Genomic DNA, 22709 nt, shown 5'->3' on the forward strand with positions numbered 1-22709 from the left:
CTCTCAAAGTCTATGACCCATGCAGTGATGAAGGGAAGTGACTTCTAGGCACTGGTTGCACAGTGTAGTGGAAGCCGGCTGGAGGAAAGCTCATTGTTTCCAGCTGACTGAGTGGAGCTTTACAGTACAACTAAAGGCTCCGGCATGGCAGTCTATACAAGTCATAAATCCAGTTACTATGTGATCTGCATAAAGTAAAAAATACATGCCATGGCAGCATGGGAGTTCCAACGGGCACATAATGCCTACTCACTAGTTATCAAATGCCCTCTGAAGAGCAATCCAACATGGATAGCTCATCAGAGGGCACTGCGTGTGTGAACAAGCCCTAGGACAAGAAGTTTGTTACTGGCCAGGTCACCAAGTGAAAAAAAAAAAAGCCAAAAATTAAATAAATAAAACGAATGCAGCCACTTCATTAAACGATTGGTAAACTGGAATGCACTGCATTTTGGCTTTTCGGTTTAATAACTTCAATTATTTGGTCCCTTTTGGTCTGGTAAATTAAAATTAAATTAAGCAAAACCCCTATACTATTTTTTTTATTTAATATATAGATACTGTACATATATATATATATATATATATATATATATATATATATATATATATATATATATATATAATTTTTTTATTTTTATATATATATATATATATATATATATGTTATAGTTTACAGTTAGATTTATTTTCAGTTATATTTTACAGGGGTTACATTCCCCGGAGAGACGTTTTATGTACACCCAATCACACTTGCCTGTCGCCTGAGACTTATCGGTCTCCTGGGAATCTTCGCCCAGCGTGCTGCTCGCCTGTCGCTAGAGAGATGGAGAAAGGAAATTGCGGTGGGATTAGACATGAGAAATCTCCACTTCAAATGCATGTTTTCTCTTTTTAGAAGTAACTATAAATATTTCACAGTTTTCCGCAGAGATAACGTTAAAATCTGACCGAACCCTCTGATCACGGGGCTTACATCGAGTTTAGAAGCTGTTATCATGGAGGAGTGTTTTCTGTTAAAGTGTCCCTGTTAAAATAAACCTATCATTAAAATTATAGACTGATCGTGTTTTCTTCGTCAGTAGGCAAACGTACAAAATCAGCAGGGGATCAAATATTTTTCTCCCCTTCCTGTACATGTATTGTTATATACAGAGAAGTACCCACATTTGTATTTATTAGCTTTCAGTAAAACACGCAGAAAAAAAAAAAGGATTGATATGGGCGGGACAAAAGCTAAAAGTCACTAGTGATCCCAAATCAACCATAAAATAACATACAAAAAGCCCCAAAAAATAGAAACAAAAAAAAAGACGGCAAAGGGGGTTGATTGCCCAAAGAGCTAGCAAATAGAATGAGTTCTCCCTTCGAGCCTCTTCTCCAGGGCTTCAGTACCGGAAGGATTTGCCCCCTTTCTGACCAGGCCCTATTTTGCGATTCGGCACTGCGTTACTTTAACGGACAATTGACGCTGGACCCAAACGAAATTTACGTCCTTTTTTTCCCACAAATAGAGCTTTCTTTTGGTAGTATTTGATCACCTGTGCGATTTTTAAATTTTTGCCCTATAAACAAAAAATAGCGACAATTTTGGAAAAAAAAAAACCCAATAATTTTTCACATTCTGCTATATGACATTCCCCCCCAAAAATTCCCCCCCAAAAAAAAAAAAAAAAAAATGTAAAAATCAAAATTTTTGAACATTTTAGGCCAATTTGTTTTCTGCTACATATTTTTGGTTAAAAAAAAAAAAAATCACAATAGGCGTATTTTGATTGGTTTGCGCAAAAGTTATCGCGTTTACTAACTACGGGAAAGAGTTGTGTAATTTGTATTGTTTTTTTTTTTACTATTAATGGAGGCGATCTGCGATTTTTTGCGGGACTGCGACATTACGACGGACAGATCGAACCCCTAACTGACATTTTTGACACTTTTGGGGGGGGGGGGGGGACCAGTGACATTACTACAGTAATCAGTGCTAAAAATATGCACTGTTACTTTAATAATGACACTGGCAGGGAAGGGGTTAATACTGGGGGTGATCAATGGGTTAAATGTGTGCCTTGTGCTTATTGACCTGTGTGTGTGGGGGGGGGGGGGTTCTGTGACAGACACACAGATCGCAATTTCAGCTATGCTGAATCCGCTGATCTCTTCCTGTCTGTCACTGAGAAGATCCGCCTGCTTTGTTTACATAAGCAGGCGGGTTTTCTCAGCATTTCCCAGATGATCGCGGGAGGGCAGCGGCAATCGGAGCCGCTCCTCCCGCGGCCAGATTTCCGATGTGTCTAGCAGTCCAGTCACGTAGATCTATGTGGCTGGACCCAGGGGAGCCGCACTGCCGCAGTTATATTACTGTGAGCAGAAGGCAAGTGGTTATGGAGATCTGGCGCCTGAGCGGACACGCAGGGAGTCAGGTTAAATGCCCTGGCAGAGATGCTTGAGACATGTGCCAGATTCCCTGCGCTTGCGGCCACATACCATGGGTCTCTGGAAGTTCCCTGGCAGACACCCCGCAACATGTGTTTGTATCCACAACATCTTGCAAGTGGCTTCTGGGATGGTTACATCACACATCCCAGGGGGGCCGTCTGTGACATGCCGCGCATGCGCACACTTGCAGCAAGCTCTTTGCCATAGAACTATGGAGTGTGATGCCCAACACTTTTGGTGTTCAACCTGCTTTTTACTATACACATGACAACGCTGTCATCCATGTTTTCCTCCACCGCTGGTTGCCAGTGCTTCTGGGTTCTGTGACGCCCAGTACTGTCTCATCAATTTCCTTTGAACCCTGGCTGTCATGGACCCGCCCCTGGGCTCAGAGACTTCATGCAGCCAGGGCTCAAAGTGCAATACTGCATTGAATTGAACGATCAGATGTCACAACTTGAGTGCCGCTCTATGCAGCACTGAGAACAGCTGATGTTGGGGGAAAAGCGCAAGACCCGTGTTCATCACGTGACCAGCCAAAAGACACCTCAGGGAGTGTTTATAAAAAATAATTGCAGATGTTCATTCTTTAAAACTGCTTGCAAACTTATTCCATGTGAATGTTGTCAGGCTCTGTTCTGTGTAAATGTGGAAAATACCCCATTATGGCCACTAGATAGGAAAGAGTAGCATATTTATTTCCTATGATAGCAAGAGCCATCTAGTGGCCATATTGCATTATGGTCACTAGGTAATAGTAAGTACACTATCATAGAAAAAATGTACATTCTTCATGCCATCTAGTGACCATAATGGGATATTTTCTGCATTATCACATTTGAATTGCATCCTGAGAACATTAGATCTTGCCCCATTCGCACAGAACAAATTTACATGCAGTTTTGATGGACGAACAGCTATGCAATTTTTTTTAAAAAAAATACACCCCTTGGTACTAAGGTAGGTATGCTGCAAATTTTTAAACATTTAAATTCAAAAGTGCCAGATTGAGCTTTCCAGAGTGTAGAAACAGTAGGGTTTATTAGCCACTTAAGCCCCGGAAGATTTTACCCCCTTCCTGACCAGGGGGTATTTTGCGATTCGGCACTGTGTGACTTTAACGGACAATTGCGCGGTCGTGCGACGCTGTACCTAAACGAATTTGACGTCCTTTTTTCCCACAAACAGAGCTTTCTTTTGGTGGTATTCGATCACCTGTGCAATTTTTTGATCATGCGCTATAAACAAAAAAAGAGCGTCAATTTTGCAAAAATAACAATATTTTTCAAATTTTTTTATATGAAATTCCCAAAAATAAAAAAGTAAAAATCAAAATTTTTTAACATTTGTTTTATGCTACATATGTTTGGTAAAAAAAATCGCAAAAAGCGTATTTTGATTGGTTTGCGCAAAAGTTATCGCGTTTACTAACGAAGGGAAAGATTTTTGTCATTTTTGTTGTTTTTTTTTTTAACGCGTAATGGCGGCGATCTGCGATTTTTTTGCGGTACTGCGACATTGCGGCGGACAGATCGGACCCTTGACTGATATTTTTGACACTTTTGGGGTTACCAGTGAAATTTCTACAGTAATCAGTGCTATACATATGCACTGTTACTGTAAAAATACACTGCCAGTGAAGGGGTTAACTTTATTTGAGAGGGAGGGGCTGTGTGTGTCCCTAGGGGCGTGATTCTAACTGTGATTGGCTGTGGCTTGAGGTGTAGTTACACTGATCAACGGTTCTACATAGTAGATCCGTATGATCAGTGTCTCTACACAGGGAGAACTGACAGGCAGCTTGTTTACACAAGCTGCCTGCCTTTCTCCCTCTCCCCCGACGATCGCAGAGTGACCGGCGGACATCGGGTCCGCTAGTCACACGCGCGGGGGGGCGCGTGACCACGCGGGAGCGGGAGCGCGCCGGCGGCGGCGCGCGCTCGCTCCCCAGACCCTCCCAGGCTAGCGACGTACCGATACGTCACTCTGCCTGTGAGGGGCTGACCGCCGCAGTATATAGTCGTGCGGCGGTCGGCAAGTGGTTAAAAAAAAAAAAAGGTACTTCTTTTATTTAAAACAGTTATGATAATTCCCTCTAAATATGGGAGGGGGTGGCACATGGATACTTGGCCTTGGTGGTCAGGAACTATACATCCAGCCATTAATGTGACGTCCACAAAGCTGTGACAGCGCTGTCAGACATAAATCGAACATAGAATAAGGGCGTCTAAATTATGAGGACATGCGCATTACTTTACAGTGATTTTGTCCAGTAAAACATTCCGATTGTGTGAACTTCAGCTGTGCATTTTCCCATTTGACTGGAACATCCCTTTAATACAGCGGTCTCCAAACTGCAGCCCGGGAGCCGAATGTGGCTCTTTGCTTGCTTTTCTCCAGCCCTTGGGGTGATATTTTAACACCAATGAAGGACACAATTCCTCCCAATGGCACCAACGATGGGGCACAGTTCCTCCCAATGACATCAACGATGGGGCACAGTTCCTCCAAATGACATCAACGATGGGGGCACAGTTCCTTCCAATAACACCAACAATGGGGCCCAATGACACCAATGGTGAGGCACAGTCTCTGACAATAACATCAATGATGGGGCCCAATTACACCAATAGTGGGGCACAATTCCTCTCAATGACACCGATAATGGGGGATTGTATACTCCCACTGATGATGGGACATTTTGTACTCTTGATGGGGCATGGTTCCTCCCAATGACATCAATGATGGGGCACAGTTCCTCCCAATGAAATCAACAATGGAGTCCAATGACACCAATGGTGGGGCACAATTCCTTCCAATTACACAGATGATGGGGAATTGTATACTACCACTGATGATGGGACATTTTGTACTCTTGATGGGGCACAGTTCCTTCCAATGACATCAACGATGGGGCACAGTTCCTCCAAATGAAACCAACCATGGGGCCCAATAACACCAATAGTGGGGCACAATTCCTCCCAATGACACCGATGATGGGGGGTTGTATACTTCCACTGATAATGGGACATTTTATACTCTTGGGGCATAGTTCCTCCCAATGACATCAAGGATGGGGCACAATTTCTCCCAATGACACCAACAATGGGGCCCAATGACACCAACAATGGGGCCCGATTCATTCTAATGACACAGATGATGGTGGATTGTATGCTACCACTGACGATGGGACATTTTGTACTCTTGTTGGGGCACAGTTCTTCCCAATGACACCAGCAATGAGTCCCAATGACACCAATGGTGGGGCACAATTCCTCCCAATGACACAGATGATGGGAGATTGTATACTCCCACTGATGATGGGACATTTTGTACTTTTGATGGCCACAGTCCGGCCCCCCTAAAGTCTGAAGGACAGTAAACCAGCCCTTTGTTTAGAAAGTTTGGAGACCCATACTTTAATATATGCGGGTCCTTGGCAGGCCGATGGGGTGTGATATCTCTGTGTCTTCAGCAAGCGCTGAACGCTGATTAATAATGGATGAAACCTTGGCCGGCTTCTCAGCCACAGATCAGCGTGTCTTCAGGGGTGAGGGAGGAATGGAAGGGCAGAGCAGCTACTTTTGAAGTTTCAGCATTTAATGTATCCATGCACAACCAATGCACTGTTCTACACCACTCAGAAATGTTATGTACAGTCCCAACCGAACAAAAAAAAAAAAAAAAAGCTGCTTTAGAGACTGCCATGCTCTGCTGATTTTACCCGATACTGCACTGTCCTAAGAATGTAATTGTTCTTCTATAAGGGATAGTTCAAACCAGGAATCAAGGAAGCAAGTGCCTTGCTGTGCGATTTAGGTGCAGTGCGTTGCAGAGCCCGTTCATTTGAATGGGCTGAAATCGCACTGGACTGCACAAAAATTAGTGCAACCGATCGCATGGTACTTCTGTACCATGCAATCCAGTGCAGGCAAATGTGACCTGATTTTGGGGTGTCTTTAGCATTGCAAATAGCAAGGACAGTGCGTTTTGAACACAGGTATCGTGCACCACAGTTTGGTGTAAACGGACACTAAATTTATAGGGTACAAAGGATGATCCTGCCAGAAATCTTGTCAGCGGGTACCTTCCCATGCTCTCTGCCTGTGCTGACTGTTATCAGTTACATTGTTCTGAGGATTACATGACCCTGCTTCATTAATGACAATCAGAACAAGAGGACAGGTGAGGTGCCCATAGTCCTTCTTCTGTTCTTTGGGCCAGTTCAAACCATGAATCGCACAATAACGCGCTGTGCTTTCGTGTGTGATTCACATGCAATCCCTGTGCAGTGCAAATCTCACTGGACCGCACCAAAAGTAGTGCATGCACTACTTTAACCACTTCAGGTCCAGAAGGTTTTTTTTCCCTTAATGACCAGAACATTTCTTGCGATTCGGCAATACGAAAAATTGCGCGGTCGTGCGACACCGTACTCAAATACAATTGATGTTCTTCTTTTCCCACAAATAGAGCTTTCTTTAGGTGGTATTTGATCACCTCTGCGGTATATAGATTTTGTGCTATAAACAAAAAAAGAGTGACAAAAAAAAACTCAATATTTTTTACTTTCTGCTATAAAACATTCCCAAAAAAAAAACATTTAAAAAATCTATTTTTTTTATCAGTTTAGGTAAATTTGTATTCTGCTACATATTTTTGGTAACAAAAATCCCAAAAAGCGTATTTTAATTGGTTTGTATAAAAGTTATAGCGTTTACAAACTACAGGATAGATTTTTTTGACTTTTTATTTATTTTTTATTAGTAATGGTGGCGATCAGCGATTTTTAGCAGGACATTGCGGCGGACAGATCGGACAACTAACTGACATTTTTGACACTTTTTGGGGACCAGTGACATTATTACAGTAATCAGTGCTAAAAAATATGCACTGTTACTGCATAAATGACACTGGCAGGGAAGGGGTTAACAATGGGGGTGATTAAAGGGTTAAATGTATGCCTGTGTGTGATTACTAACTGTGAGGGGGGGGGGGGGGGCGGGCAAGGGCTCTGTGACAGGCACAGAGAGATTGGGGTTGTAGCTTAGCTGAAACTCCTGATCTCGCTCTCTGCCTGTGTGAAAGAAGATCCGCCTGCTTTGTTTACATAAGCAGGCGGGTCTTCTGTCAGTTTCTGTGAAGATCGCAGGAGGCCGCCGCTCCTCCCGTGGTCTGGCTCCCGCTGTGTCTTATCACAGCAGGAGTGCGGCTCCGGCAGCGCGCACGTGCCGCTAAGACTGCGTGCACATAATCACGTAGATCTATGTGATGATGCGCAGCCGAGCCGCCCTGCCGCAGTAGGGGCCTTACTGAGGAGTTAAACCTCAAACAATTTTTTTTTTTTAAATCGGTCCAAGGAGCTTTTAGAGCTCATTCACTTGGGCTATGCATGTCCTGCTTTAACCCCATCACCTCTGCATGTCCTTCTTTAACCCTTTGAACCCATGTAGCCGCTGCATCCCCATATCCTTACACGGGCACCCAGTGGCTCATTCCATGCACAGTCTGCAGGCCTCAGCCCCCATGTGAATGAGGCCTATGTTTTTTTTCTAGCCTTGGACATAATAAACACAATGTAAACAAGCCCCTGGTGTATAAGGCCTAAGTAGGCCAAAGACTGACATGTCGGTTCTGGGCAGGAGGAAGGGGGTGCCCTTTGCTGCTCCAGTAGCCGAGTACAAAAACCCAACTTCAGAGGAAACGCGATGCATAAAGAGAGCGCTGAGTAGGAGATGAATCGCCGCCCCTGAGATAAAATCCTGGCACTCTCACCTTCCCAGGTTTGATGGCTCGGAACGCTCCTGATTTAAGCTGTGCGATTCCCACCTTCCACCCGTTGCCAGGCAACCCTCGCTGTAGACGGCGGTGTACCGTAGGTGTTACATGATAGTTTGCTGTTTTATTGGGACCATATTTTTAGATTTGATTTCTGCATTAAACAAAAAAAAAAGTTTTATTAACGCCGGATAGCGATAGAGTCTCATCCGTCTGATTCATGGTAAATGGAAAAGTGTCAACGACAGCGGCAACACGTCAGGTGGCATGGAATCTAATCAGTTACCATGGGCAACCAGGACGCAATACTTCATTTTGTTTTCTTTCCTAGACTTCTTCTGTCTGCAAAACATTGTCACTGTCAGCGGTAACTTTGTCTTCCGTCTTCAGATCATTGGGGGTCATTCACACAGGCCTATGCGTAACTTCTGTACAGAATGCAGGTTCTGGCTGTGGTGGCAGAAGATCCTGCGTAAAATACACTCCTAAAGTACTTACATTTACAGACGTTTAGATGCGTTGAAACGCATTCAGTTCTATTGACGGCATGCATGTATATACACTCACCGCCACTTTATTAGGTACACCTTGCTAGTACCGGGTTGGACCTCCCTTTTGCCTTCAGAACTGCCTTCATTCTTCATGGCATAGATCCAGCAAGGTGTTGGAATTCCTCAGAGATTTTGCTCCATAGTGACATGATAACATCACGTAGTTTCTGCAGATTTGTCGGCTGCACATCCATGATGCCAATCTCCCATTCCACCACATCCCAAAGGTGCTCTATTGGATGAGATGTGGTGAGTGTGGAGGCCATTGGAGGACAGTGACCTCATTGTCATGTTCAGGAAAGCAGTGGTGAGATGATTGGAGCTTTGTGACATGGTGCATTATCCTGCTGGAAGGAGCCATCAGAAGATGGGGACACTGTAGTCATAAAGGGGTGGACATGGTCAGCAACAATACTCAGGTAGGCCGTGGGGTTTAACTGACGCTCAATTGGTACTAAGGGGTCCAAAGTGTGCCAAGAAAATATCCCCCCCACCATTACATCACCACCACCAGCCTGAACCGGTGATACAAGTCAGGATGGATCCATGCTTTCATGTTCGTTACGCCAAATTCTGACCCCACCATCTGAATGTCGCAGCTGAAATAGAGACTCATCAGACCAGACAACGTTTTTCCAATCTTCTATTGTCCAACTTTAGTGATTCTGTGCGAATTGTAGCCTCAGTTTCCTGTTCTTAGCTGACAGGAGTGGTACCCAGTGAGGTCTTCTGCTGCTGTAGCCTGTCTGCTTTAAGGTTCAATGTGTTGTGCATTCAGAGATGGTATTCTGCATACCTTGGATGTAACAAATGGTTATTTAAATTACTGTTGCCTTTCTATCATCTAGAACCAGTCTGCCCATCCTCCTCTGACATCAACAAGGCATTTTCCACCACACAACTGCCGCTTACTGGATATTTTCTCTTTTTTGGACCCTTCTCTGTAAACACGAGAGATAGTTGTGTGTGGAAATCCCAGTGAATCAGCAGTTTTTGAAATACTCAGACCACCCTGTCTGGCACCAACAACCATGCCACGTTCAAAGTCACTGAAATCCCCTTTCTTCCCCACTCTGATGCTTGGTTTGAACGTCAGCAAGTCGTCCTCACCACGTCTAGATGCCTAAAGGCATTGAGTTGCTGCCATGTGATTGGCTGCTTAACAATTTGTGTTATCAAGCTATGACAGCCGTGTAGGTGGGTATCCCTGAACACATACAATAGATGTTTTTGGACACACACACATACATGGATGTCAAACTGGAAGTGACGGCTGTGCCCGGGCAGTTGCTGCATCCCAATAGACATGTATGGGTCAACCTGCACATGGAACACTTGTGCATCCAAGAATGGGCAAACACAGCCCTTGCATGGGCATACGCTTTAGTACACCTGTGTGAACAAGGCCTATGGCTTCATTCACATGGGCATATGCATATATTCTGCATGGAACGCAGGTTCTAGCTGGCCAAGCTAGCAGAAGACCCCACATAAAAAAAAAAAGGAGCCTAAAGTACAGCGTTTGGATGCGTCCAATTCCTCAATCTACTTTATGTATGTATCAGTGGCCTAACTAGAAACTTCTGGGCCCTGGTGCTAGATACCATGAAGGGCCCCCCTGACCACTGACCCCTGGCTGGGGCCCTTCCCTCTGAGCCCAGTGGCAGAATGCCAGGGCCCAGTCGCTGGCACAACCTTTGTGACCCTGGTAGTTCCGGCGCTGGTGTCCGTGTTCTTTCTATTATTTTTTATAATTAAAAAAAAAAAAAACTATTTTTATAGATCATTTTTTTTTTCTTTTTTTTTTAGGAGCCCCATTGGGGGGCTTTGTTGAGATATCAGGGATCTAAACAGACCTCTGATGTTCCACCTTTGAGACAAAGAACGGAGATTGAGGACATAGCCTTCAATCTTCTTCTCTGCAGCTTCATCTGCACAGAATGAATGGATAGGAATATCTCTGTACAGAGCTCCCCGTTCAGTCAAACTGAAGCATAGTAAACACAATTTATTATGCTTCAGTTATGAATAGACAGAGTCCGTGATTGGTACTGATCACTGACTCTATTCATTCAGACAAAGAAAAGCCGGTAAATGAGACATGCTTTCCATCTTGAAAGCATCCCCATCAGAAGCTTGCGGGAGAAGGGCGGGGGAAGCCAGTAGAGCTGCGGGGGACAAGGGGGGGGGCAGGGGAGAGCAAAGGGTGGCAGAGGAGAGCAAAGGGTGGCAGGCGAGCACACAGGTGGGCAGCAGAAAGAAGCTGGATAGAAGGAGCAGTGAGGGCGGCTGCATATAGAGGAACAAATCTCTCAATTTTCCTCCTCCAGCCGCTGAATGCCTGTGGAGGGTAAGGGGGAGACTCGGGCATTCAGGAAAATGGAGAGAACGGTTCCTCTATATGCAGCCGGCCCTCGCTGTCCATCCTATCCAGGTGTACAGGGGGGCTGCATGGGTCCCCTGGAGAATGGGACGGTGTTGCAACTGACACCTGTAGGTATGCCCCTGGTATGTATGCATGCAGACGTTTACACTCATAGTACAGGCGCAGCCTTCATAAGAGTGACAACTCTACTCTGAATTCAGGAGCAGTGCAGCATTGTTACCACTATTACAGGAAGCTGCATTAGGTGGACTTCACTGGCTGGATCAATAGGTATTTGTAGGACTTTGCAGGGGGACTAAAAGACTGCTGTAAATGCAGATACACTTCTAATTAACTGCTGCAACACTTTTTATTTTTTTTAAAGGGAGACAAAAGTTCTACTTTAAGGGCCGATTCATACCAGGTGCAGTTGGATGCAATTTTAACTGTGTAGCGCAACCCCTACAGAAGCGCTGGTAGATTGAGTCCTATTTCCCCCTTAGATCACCAATGGCCATGCACACCACATTTTTTGAATTCTTCCTCTGGCTAAAAAAATCAGTCTAGGGCAGGGGTGGGGAACCTACATTTCGGGGGCCGTATGCGGCCCCCGAAGTCATCTGGTCCGGCCCCCCATGCAGTTGAGTCTGTGTCTCTCAGCTGATCTGTCAGAATGGAGCCGATGCTTCCTATATAGTTCCTGCTCCGTTATTACCGTCTGAGTGAGTCACAGGCGGAGTGATATCAAATGCACTCCGCCTGTGACCAATACAGGAAACATCACCTCTTCCTCCAGCGTGGCGCTGCTACACTTCTCCTAGCCAGCAGCACCAGCCAGAGCCAGCAGTACCAGCCAGAGCCAGCAGTACACACAGCAGTACCAGCCAGAACCAGCAGTACACACAGCAGAACCAGCAGTACCAGCCAGAGTCAGCAGTACCTACAACAGTACCAGCCAGCAGTACCTACAGCACAGTACCAGCCAGCAGTACCTACAGCACAGTACCAGCCTGAGTCAGCAGTACCAGCCAGCAGTACCCCCAGCAGTATCAGCCTGAGCCAGCAGTACCATCCAGCAGTACTCGCAGGCACAGCACAGTACAAGCCAGCAGTACCAGCCTGAGCCAGCAGTACCCACCAGCAGTACCTGCCAGCAGTTCAAAACTTACCACCACAAAAAAGTCGACTGCGCTCCAGACTGACCGACGCAAACCTGGGAAACCTGTTGCGAGTAGCAACATCATCAATACCAGCTAACCTCACACACCTCACCAAAGAGAAGCAGTTGCAGCCATCACATTAGGGGTGATTTAATTAAATGTTTGACCAAATATAACAGGCTAATTTTTAAGGTGATAATTTTGTACAGCCCCCGAATGGTTTTATAAATACCCAAATGGCCCTTGGCAGAAAAAAAGGTTCCCCACCCCTGTTCTAGGGGGTTTCTTTTTTAAGTGTTTTGGGGAATGGTGAACTTGGATAGAGGAAAGGAGTATGGGATACCCCAGAATTGTAAAACTGAGCAACTTGAGGACAGCTTAACTTCTGACTGCTCTGCACAACTTCTGGCTGCACTTTTACAAGTAATGTCCCACAGGATCACCAAGCTGTCTGTGACCTGTATTCCTCCCAGACTTTCAAAGCACCACTCTCTCACACTTGCAGCTCTGGGGTCTTGTTCTCAGTTATTCACAGGATCATCGGTTGCCTTCTGCCGATATTCACCAACCTCTTCCTAGTGAAGGAGATGTAGACTCACACCGCCTCTGGGCAACTTGGGCTCTCTCCCACAGCTCCCCCTACTCTATCTTGTGAGCTCTCTCCTAATCCAGCTAGATCCTGGGGCTGGATTCACGAATAGGCCCCCAGCTATGCCTAGCTGGGACCTTGGTGTCTTCTGGCTTCCTCTGTGTTGGCTGGCTTCCTCCCAGGATTCTGCAGAAGGGGGACAGAGCCCCTCAACAGGGGTCTCCTCCTGCAGAACTGGACCCAGGAACTCTCTCCATGCTGCCCAGCAGGGCCATCTTACCAAAAAGGCATGCCGGGCACTTGCCCAGGGGCTCCGCTTGCTTGGGGGGCCCCACCTGCCCGGTGGCCCAGCCCCAGCCAAGCATTAGTCCTGATTCCCGTGTGCATCCCGCTGCCGAACTAAGCAGGTGGTAAGCGCCTGTCGGCACTGGGCTGCTGTCAGGCCCCTTGGGCCATGAAGGGGAAGCCCACAACAGCAGGAATGAATGTCTGCCTCCACAGGAACAGGCACACACAGGACAGTTGAGTCTGACTCCCATCCGGGTGTGTTTTCATCGGACCCAGCTGCCGAACTTGGAAGCTGTCATTAGCCCGGCACTGCTGTACCAATAAATATCGCCTTATCGATAATTAGCATTTTTATTCTCGTGGGCGATTGTGTAGGCAGGGCCCCAGTGCACTGCATTGCCTAGGGGCCTATAATGCTCTTAAGATGCCACTGCTGCCCAGGCCTCAGACTATTTATGGGCTCTTCCCCCTACCTTCTGGGCACACCTCTACAGGGATTGGCTGGAGTTCCATAAATATTCAGGCTGCATCCTCCATCCCACTATATTCTAGAAATCTCTAGAACACAGGGAAAAGTAACAGAGCAGCAGCTTGTGAAACAATGAGAAGCCCTAAGCAATCTACCCCTGCTTCACTGATTACAGAAGAGCTAAACTAGATTTGCCTAGCACCTACTCTAAACCAGGAGGGTGCTACAACTGCATTTCAGCTGCATAGACAACTGCATGGACAATCCAAAATACAGGATATCCCATGCAGGGGTGGGCAGGAGGGGCAGGTGCCCTGGGAGCAGTTGTATACCGCAGAGATGGGGAGCGCCAGCATTCTGACTATATGCCTGACAGGAGTAGTGACAGCAACACCACTACTCCTGTCAGCCAAGCCCAGGGAGCAGTGAGGGAAGCAGTAGAGAGCCAAGAGGGTGTGTTCTCTATCCACAGGGGTCTCCCACTATGCACAGCCTCAGTTCTTGAGATGACTCCACTCTTAATAAAAGTCCCCCTATTGACAAGCGGATGACAGCTAGGGGAAGGATCCCCTATGCTAGTACATAATGGGGGGGTGCAGTTTGGCATCTTTGCCTTGGGCGCTGGATGACCTTGTCCCGTCACTGATCCCATAGGCACACTTTGCACCATTACAGTGCAGTGCAGTGAAAAGAAAAGTACAGCATGCTGCATTTTTTTAGATTGCAAACATGCAAATATTTGTGCAAACCCACCCCAATGCATCGCAGTGCACATACAAGCCCACAGAAAGAAGAAGGACGTGACCTCGCAGCACAAACGCAGATGGAAAAACACGCGTCAACTGCTTGTAAACATGCATAAAAGCGTGCATCAAGTGCTGAAAATACACATTGTAGACGCGCATTTTCTGACGTGAATGGGCCACAACCTAAACGCTATGCTCATAGCTACTTCTGTACTGAGCACAAAATAGACAACTAGTGGAGGCCCGCTTGCATCAGCTCAGGTCTTAGTCAAGCTGCACACACGGTTTTGGAAATGAACAGAAGGGAGTCGCTGTGAATGGGTTTGTTTGAGTTTGATAAGTGTGGGTGAGTAGCAGGAGAGCGCAGATTAGACAATGGTGTCACCCCGTGCAACCCTCGCCCGGGCTGCTGTGTTGATATTCAGCCGGGTCGAGATGGCAGTGAACGCCCATCTACCTGATACCTAATCTCCTCATTAAAATACCGCTGACAGGAACCAGAAAAGTCCCAGAGAGGCTTCTGATTGCTTTCATTATTGTACCTTAAAGAAATGCAAGAAAACGAATGAATGTATAGATAGGATTAGTCTGGAGCCCAGTAATGAGACTTTGGCCGAGGGTAATTGGTGTAGCTGCCAATGTGCAGATGTTGCCCATTCTTTCCTATTCTTCCTTCCGTGAACATCACACAGTAGGAATGTGGCCTCATTAACACCTGTGCGGTCTGACGCGGTGCCTTATATCATGTGTTAACGTGCCTTATGGTGTTATTATTATTGTACAGGACTTATATATCACCAACAGTTTTCAGGGGGAGAGGACGAAAGTAGAGATACAAATTGCAATGCAATACAAGCTCATTAGAGCTTATAATCCAAAAGTGAGGCACAAGTGAAACAAAAGGTAATTACTGTTAGGATAGCTTCCCTGAAGAGATGGGATTTCCGGGGTTCGCCTAAAGGTGGAAAGAGTAAGAGACTGTTGGAAAGATTGTGGTAGGGAGTTGCAGGGGATTGAAGATGCTCTGGAGAAGTCCTGGAGATGAATATAGGAGGAAGTTATAGGGGAGCTAGAAAGCAGGAGGTCTTGGGAGGAGCGAAAAGGACAGTTTGATTGGTTTTTTGAGATGAGGTCAGTGATGTAACCTTCAGATGGCTTTGTAGGTTGTCATTCGTTTTCTTTTTTTACTGTTATTCGTTGGGTGAGAAGAAGCTAATGGAGGGTATGGCAGAGAGGGGGTAGCGGACACTGAACAGTTGGTAATGTGGATGAATTTGGCAGTATTACTCATGATGGACTGAAGGGGGGGTTAGCCTTGAAGAAGTAGGCCAACAAGGAGGGAGTTGCCATAGTCGAAGTGACAGATAAGAGCCGGTTCACATACAGGCGACCCGATTTTCCGGGGCGACCCGCACCGCGACCTCAGAGAGACATGCACGGACTTCATATCATTGAAGTCAATGTAGGTCGCTCCAGGTCGCCCCAAAGTAGTACAGGACCCTTTTTCTAAGTCGGAGCGACTTGTGTCGCTCCTATTAGAACGGGTCCTGTGCTAATCTATGGCAGGCGACTTGTCAGGCGACCATGTCGCCTGACAAGTCGCCCCAGTGTGAACCGGCTCTAAATCAGTAGCTTTGTGGTGTTAGTTGAGAACAGGCATATTTTGGTGATGGCACAATTAGATGATTGGATCATAGTATATGGGGGTTTTTTTGGATGCAATTGGATGTGATTTTTTTTTTTTTTTTTGGATGTGATAGCATCATACTCAGGAGCCTCTGCTACGGGACATTGCTGCAACATTTGTCTGGAGGTACCTCTGTTAACCACTTGCCTACAGGGCACTTTCACCCCCTTCCTGCCCGGCCAATTTTTAGCTTTCAGAGGTGTCACACTTTCAATGACAATGCAACACTGTACCAATATGACATTTTTATCATTTTAGAGCTTTCTTTTGGTGGTCTTTAATCACCACTGGGTTTTTTACTTTTTGTAAAACAAGCAAAAAAAAAAAAAAAAGTTTTTCGTAGATTGTTTTAAAATTTTGCAAACAGGTAATTTTTCTCCTTCTCTGATGTGCGCTGATGGGGCTGCACTGATAGGCTGCATTGATGATACGGCACTGATGAGGCAGCACTGATGAGGCTGCACTGATAGACAGCACTGATGGGCAGTAATAGGCACTGGTAGATGGCACTGATGGGCACTGGTTGATGGCACTGTTGGGCACTGGTAGGTAGCACTGATAGGTGACACTGATGAGGAAGCATTGATGGGCACTGATTGGCAGCACTGGTAGGCACTGATAGATAGCACTGGTGGGCACTGATAGAGAGCACTGGTGGGCACTGTTAGGACTGCACTGATAATCAGTGCCCTGATTATCAGTGTAGATGTCTTTTTCACACAAGCTGGTTACGAGTTCTTTCCTCTACATGCTGTCAACGAGAGGAAAGGACAGGACATAACATGCTGGTGTTTACATCATGATCAGCTGCCATTGGACACAGCTGATCACGTGTTAAAGGGCCACTGTAATTGGCCCTTTACCCCGATCTGTGATCGGCTGTGCATGGCAATCACATGAGGAAGAGGTTAATAACTATATGAGCACAGTTCCACCAGGATTCTATTGGACCCTTTACTGATAATACCTGTTTGTACAATAGATGTACAGTTTGTACTGTTATTAACCACTTGCCTTGAGGTCAGCCCCTCACAGGCAAAGTGACATACTGGTACGTCACTAGCCTGTGAGCCAATAGGGGGCGAGCGCGCGCTGCCGGAGGCGCGCTCCCGCCCCCGCTCGTTCCCTAAGGAGCCCGCGCGTGTGACCGGCGGACCTGATGTCCGCCGGCCACTCGCGATCGTCGGATACAGCGGGAGAAAGGCAGGCGGCTAATGTAAACACAGCCGCCTGTCATTCTCCCCTGTGTAACAGCACAGATCATACGGTCCTGCTATGTAGGACCGTTGATCTGTGCTGTTACACACAAAGCCACATCCAATCACAGTTAGAAGCACGCCCCTAGGGACACACTTAACCCCTCCCTCTCCAATAAAGTTAACCCCTTCCCTCCCAGTGTAATTTTTACAGTAACAGTGCATATATATAGCACTGATTACTGTAGTAATGTCACTGGTACCCCCAAAAGTGTAAAAAATGTCAGTCAAGGGTCCGATCTGTCCGCCGCAATGTCGCAGTCCCGCAAAAAAAATCGCAGATCGCCACCATTACTCGTTAAAAAAAAAAACAATAAAAATGACAAAAATCTTTCCCTTAGTTAGTAAACGCAATAAATTTTGCGCAAACCAATCAAAATACGCTTTTTGCGATTTTTTTTTTTTACCAAACATATGTAGCAGAAAACAAATTGGCCTAAAATGTTAAAAATTTTTGATTTTTACATTTTTTTTTTTTGGGGGATTTCATATAAAAAAAATGTGAAAAATATTGTTATTTTTGCAAAATTTATGCTCTTTTTTTGTTTATAGCGCATGATCAAAAAATCGCACAGGTGATCAAATACCACCAAAAGAAAGCTCTGTTTGTGGGAAAAAAGGACCGCGCAATTGTCCGTTAAAGTCACGCAGTGCCGAATCGCAAAATAGGCCCTGGTCAGGAAGGGGGTAAAATCTCTTCCGGGGCTTAAGTGGTTAATCTTTTCTTATATAAAGTTTATATTATTTCCATACTGTTATAATGTAATGTTCTATATACTTATGGTTAATGTTATATGCTGATTGCAGTAGTTTTTTTTATCCCAATTACTTTGATTAGACTTAAGCCCCGTACACACATACCGATCGTCGGCCGAACGATCGGCCATCTTTTGTCCGGTGCTGTCCTGTCTGTTGAAAACTGCAAAAGACTGCACACGAATTTTGTCGGCCAACAACAGCCGACTGCAGAAGTAATGTCATGTGATGGTTAACTTTCCTGGTCTTTTTTCTTTTCTGAGCATGCCCAGTCTTGCAAATCTGCTGTCTGTCGGCCGAAATCTGTACTGACTGGCGAACAATCGGCCGTTCTGGTGTTGGCCAACAAACATTTTAATGCTTGCACGACAGATTCTCCTCGGCTGAAAATGCGCTGTCGGCTGTCGGAAGCTTCATACTAACAAGCCTACAATCGGCCGACAATCGCTACGTGTGTATGGGGCTTTATTGGTTCATTTCCCAGGAAGGGAATCCCCTTTGCTCACAGAGGCCCTGTCCTGGAAAGGTGACACTGCCAACTTTATTATCAAACCTACTCTTCCACCTGGTGAAAATTCCGGTTCTCTTATTTACCTACAGGTTTAGCGCAGTATCCTGTTTATGAAGGGCCATTTCTCATAACCCCCAAAAGATGGCTACAAACCTTTCCGCTGGACATGCACTTTAATAAATCTTGCATAATTTGGTTTATTACATAAATCAAATAAAGACACAAAGCTCTGACAACTCCCAGATTTCAGCTTGTTCCAGTTTTATTAGTCCCAGATACTGCGGTAGACCTCGGTGATGGACCACACACTGACTGCAGCAAGATGTGACTGTGCACCAAGCAGACAGTGACAACACGGGGAGGTCGGAGTGATTGATTATTGGAGTCTGTGACTCATTTCTGCTACACAAATCTCATTTCTTACATGATCTATATCCAAACTGAAAATCACTTTGAGCCTTAGTAGAATTATTTCCTATATTACTGTTCACAAGGGAGCCCCAACTATCACTGGTGGGCTCTCCTGGGATCCATGTCCATCCTGGTGGTGCAATTACTGGAGACTGGAGATTTAAGCATGAATAGAATTATATAAGAGAGTATCTTGTTCCTGATATCATTTCCTTCCCCCTGTCACTATCATCCGCTATCCCACCCTGAGCTTCCTCCACAGCACCAACATATCCTCCAGATACAGCCCAGGTATTCCTAATCCGGGACAATGGGCTTTGGGTTTGTAGGTCTAGAAGAGGAAATGACTTGGTTGGCCAAAGCAACCAGATAATTACTTTTATTTCCAGAGTCAGAGAAGGAAAACAAGAAGATGATGAGTTCTCAGGAGCAACATAAAGAATATTCTTGCAAGGACATTCATTTGTGCAGCCCAATGATCCCTAGGTAAAGTATTTTTTGTCATATTACAATTTACAAGGGAGCCCTGGCTATCACAACTAGACTTTACCGGGATCCATGTCCATCCTGGAGGTACAATTACTGGAGACATAAGTGTAGCACCACTCCCTTGGGAGCTGCTGGTTACAGGTTCCCCTGGGTTACCAATCGCAACAACACAATAGTTTAGCGACTTTAAAGTGCTTGGCTCAGTCAAGAAACAGTCTAGGGGTTTTGTATTTTTTTGTAGTTTTATTTGAGAACTTGGATAGGAGAAGGGATGAGTGGGATACTCCAACTTGAATGAACTATGCACAATTGGCTGGGACGTCTAGAAATAACTGAGTGCAGCAAGGCCGCTGCTTCACCTTATCACTAGCAGTGAAGAAGAATTAAAGAACTTATATTGCTCTGTGAATCGCTTTTTAGGGCCCAACTAGGCACCCCCTTTATTCCTATTCTTCAGGGTTCTACACGGCACCCCCTTTACTGTAATTCTCTCTGTGTGAGCTAGCTCCTTGATCCCCTGACTTCATTGGAGTGGTTCCCCTTCCTGGGCAAGTCCCTCAGTACTCCTGTTTTTCGAAAGAGACTCTGCCAGCAGCTCCACTGTCAGCTACACTGGATCCTCTGCAGCTCAGCATCACACCTGGTTCACTAGGCCGACTGCCTAAGACCACCTTCCTCACACACAGCAGGAGGAGAGACAGCCGTCTGCCTCCTCCTGGGACTCTGCTTCCTGCCAGACGCCCGGTCACATGTTCCTCCGGCTTTTATGAGCAATCCCAGGATGCATTGCAAGAATGCCCTCCCACTGGGACTCCCATAAAGCCAATGTGTCACTGGCTAGGTTTCCTCCACTGTCCAACAGGCTCCCCTATTGGATGCAGTGGGGAAACTCCCTCAGACCCAGTGAATCACACCTGGAGACATGCAACAGGCAACCTAATAGATCAGGTTCCTCTGATAAGCAGAAGGAGCAATAAATGCATTTTCCTAGCACCTACCTAGGAGGGTGCTACATAAGCATGAATAGAGCCATATCAGGCCCCATTCACGGTGGAAGAGTTTGCCAGCAGATCTGCCTGCTCAGCGCGGGGATCACTCTGCTGATCTCCGCTTAGTAGGCATATGGCATCAACGGAGCGGATATGGACACAGCCCGCTTTCCTCTATTGGCGGTCAGATGTAAACGAACCGCCTATCCGTTTCCAACAAACTGTCATCCGATCCACCAGACGGATGGGGATCGGATCCCCATCTGTCTGTTTTTAGCAGATAGGATTGGATCAGATGTCGGTGGGTGTCAACGGACACATGTCTATTTACATTCACCGCTCCATAGAGGGCAATGAATGGTCCAGTCAGGTCTGCCTAAAAAACTGACAGGCAGACCCGATTGGTCTGCTCCTGTGAAAGGGGCTTTAGAGAGTATTTTGTTCCTGATGTAATTTCCTTCCCACCCCACCCCATCACCATCAACCACTATCCTAAGGATACACTGCTCCGACATTACATGCGATCAGCTGTGCGGTGCGAGTTTAGCCATACAGTTTGTATGGCTAAATTCGCATCGCACCCGGTGCAAACACGCACAGGAGGCATTTTTGCAGCCGCATCAGGATCGGATCGCACAGCGGTTCACACTTGTGCGATCCCATCCTGTGCGAACTGCACGATCGCACTGCGATATGCGATCAAACTGGGGGTGTCGTTAAGATTACATTGACACCCCCAGCGTATCGCATATGGCAGTGTGAACTGCCGGGGGTGCGTGTGCGATGCGGGAAAAGGCTGCGAATTCGCAGCCTTCCCGCATCGCAATAGTGTGACCCGAGCCTAATCCTCATTTCTCCAAGACTTTGTTTTTTTTTGCAGCTCTATTTCCCTGCAACTCCCATGCGAAGTTTTCAGAGATTCAAAACCCTTCTTTAACTACTTCTGGACCGGAACGATTTGCCCCCTAAATGACCAGGCCATTTTTTGCCTCACCTTTTTTCCCCCACAAATAGAGCTTTCTTTTGGTGGTATTTGATCACCTGTGCGATTTTTATTTTTTGCGCTATAAACAAAAAAAGGAGCAACAATTCTGCAAAAAAAAACAATATTTTTCACTTCCTGCTATATAACATTCACAAAAAAAAATGTAAAAATCTAAATTTTTTAACATTTTAGGACCAATTTGTTTTCTGCTACATATTTTTGGTAAAAAAAAAACAAAAGGAAAAACGCAATAAGCGTTTTTTGATTGGTTTGCGCAAAAGTTATCGCGTCTACTAACTACGGGAAAGATTTATGTCATTTTTATTTATTTTTTTTTTTTTCTAGTAATGGCGGTGATCTGCTTTTTTAGTGGGACAGATCGGACACCTAACTGACATTTTTGACACTTTTGGGGGGTACCAGTGACATTACTACAGTAATCAGTGCTAAAAATATTCACAGTACTGTAATAATGACACTGGCAGGGAAAGGGTTAACATAGTGTGTGATCAAGGGGTTAAATGTAAGCCTAGGGGCATGTTTCTAACTGTATGGGGGTTGGGCTTGTGAAATGATCACAGAGACCTGTGATCCTATATAGAAGGATCACAGGTACTCTGTGATCATTCCAGAGAGAAGAACAGTCAGCTGTGTTTACAATAAGCAAACCGTCCTTCTCTCTGAGCGGGGAACGATCGCGGGTGCCCAGGGGCAATCGGAGCCGTGCATCAGAGTCCCTGTTGCCGAGTGGGGACGGGAGCGCGCTGCCATCTGCACGCGTTCGCCCCCTACCTGCAGGCGCGCGACCGATGTACAGTTACGTCAGTTCGCGCAGGAGGGGCTGCCTGCCGCAGTAAATCTGCGGTGGGCAGTCCTTAAGTGGTTAAAGTGAACCTTTCAGTAACTTTACAAGTCTGCAGGAGAAAATTGCTGTTATGTCAAAATATACAACAAATGTGTCATTTCTCAGACACCTCCACCTTAATCATTTAAAAAGAAACATTCTTGACCTCCAATCTAGTGGCGATGCCTTGGCTCAGATAACGTCATCAGTCTACTGAAAGCAGAAGGAAACATTTCTTCAGTCACCTCTCCCCTCAGTGATCAAACTATACATTGTAACTGTATTGCAAGTCACAAGGCAGGAGGCTGCAGCAGGGGCTGATCTGTGTCAGACATTTGTAAACACAGGCCGGCTTCTTGCTGGTTCACAGCTATAGCTCTGTAACCACCAAGGCTTATG

At 45.9% G+C, this 22709-nt stretch overlaps 1 protein-coding gene across 1 annotated transcript in view; it reads left to right on the top strand.

Annotated features, from left to right (window-relative positions):
* Window positions 1-22709, top strand: part of ZBTB7C (zinc finger and BTB domain containing 7C) — a 322326-nt gene that overhangs the window by 51488 nt on the left and 248129 nt on the right. The window lies entirely within an intron of this gene.

Source organism: Pelophylax lessonae (genome assembly GCF_965119305.1).
Source record: "Pelophylax lessonae genome assembly, chromosome: 1".
Classification (NCBI taxonomy): Eukaryota; Metazoa; Chordata; class Amphibia; order Anura; family Ranidae; genus Pelophylax; species Pelophylax lessonae.